Source organism: Bison bison, unplaced genomic scaffold (assembly GCF_000754665.1).
Source record: "Bison bison bison isolate TAMUID 2011002044 unplaced genomic scaffold, Bison_UMD1.0 scf7180017863944, whole genome shotgun sequence".
Taxonomy (NCBI): domain Eukaryota; kingdom Metazoa; phylum Chordata; class Mammalia; order Artiodactyla; family Bovidae; genus Bison; species Bison bison.
In genome coordinates, this window is record NW_011494516.1 from 10863 (window position 1) to 12215 (window position 1353).

Here is a 1353-nt window from a genome sequence, read left to right on the forward strand (position 1 = left end):
CTTTTCCTGGATTTTCCTTCTGATTTCTGCTGATAAGATTCTTACACAATATCCTGGAATATTGTGTATGTTTTTCTTGAATATAAGCATTCCATTGTAACTTACAAAATTCACAGTTCGATACATTACATTGTAAATAGTATAACAGGTATTATCCTGCTTTCTCCATATATCACAGTCACTTTTAAAATCTCTCTTGTTTCTGTCCCATACCCATAGTATAATGCCCATAAACTTGCTGAACCAGTTCTTTTCTTTTAATGTCAGTATATTAGTTTGTGCTCTCAGTTATTTTCACAAAGACATGCAGTCACAAGCTGATATCTGATATAAACCTGTGTACCCTATGCTCCATGCAGGCCCTTTCTTCATCCTGACCATTCCTCACATAGTACCTTGATATGGATGGAAACATTGTTCGTACCTATCACATCCCTCCACGTTCTACATACTCTCACTGTAAAGATAATGTCTGGTCATCTATTGAACAAGTTTCTCAGGACATGACCTAAATCACTCTGTGCATCCATGATGACTCACAACCCATTTCAAGATGGGATGGTTGAATAATAGTTAAACAGACTACTTCTGACTTGTATCTTCCTTGACATTTTCTTTCTAAGTTCCTTGTATTTTTTTTTTCTTTTTTTCTTTTTTTAATATTTTCTAGTCTATTCATTTGGTGGGTGGTCATGTTTACAAATAAGTTTTCTCAGTCTGTAGGTTCAGATTCATATCCTGGTTCTCTTACCACTTTGTGCACCAATTGGGTGTGTCTCCTGCTCTGATTAGAGAAAAGCATGTTAATTTACCTCAAGCCTTTTAAAGCAAATTAGTGCTGTGAGTAGTACATGTTTTATAGTAAATACTCAAAATGTATTTTTGTTTAAAAAAGGTGATATCTATATTCTGTCATGTTTTTTATGATACGACTTTATCTACATTTTATCTTTTTAAATTTTTATTTATATTTTAATTGAAGGATAATGGCTTTACAGAATTTTGTTTTCTGTCAAACCTCAACTACATTATATCTTGTATGCTTTTCACTTGCAACATTTTTCAGCAATATTGTGTCTGACCCTAGTCAATAAATACACAAAGAGCGCTCTTTATTTATTTTATTTTGGTGCCATTAAACTAGGTAATTAAGAATAGTACATGGGTAGAGATTAGCCTTCCTTGATGGCTCGGTGGTAAAGAATTCACCTGCTAATGCAGAAGATGCAGGTTTGATCCCTGAGTCAGGAAGATCCCATGGAGAAGGAAATGGCAACATACTCCACTATTCTTGCTTGGGAAATCCCATGGACAGAGGAGTCCGGTGAGCTACAGTCCACGGGTCGCAAAGAG

At 35.1% G+C, this 1353-nt stretch overlaps 1 protein-coding gene across 1 annotated transcript in view; it reads left to right on the forward strand.

Annotated features, from left to right (window-relative positions):
- The window catches only part of LOC104984194 (zinc finger protein 729-like), a 24366-nt gene that overhangs the window by 5966 nt on the left and 17047 nt on the right, over window positions 1-1353 (forward strand). The window lies entirely within an intron of this gene.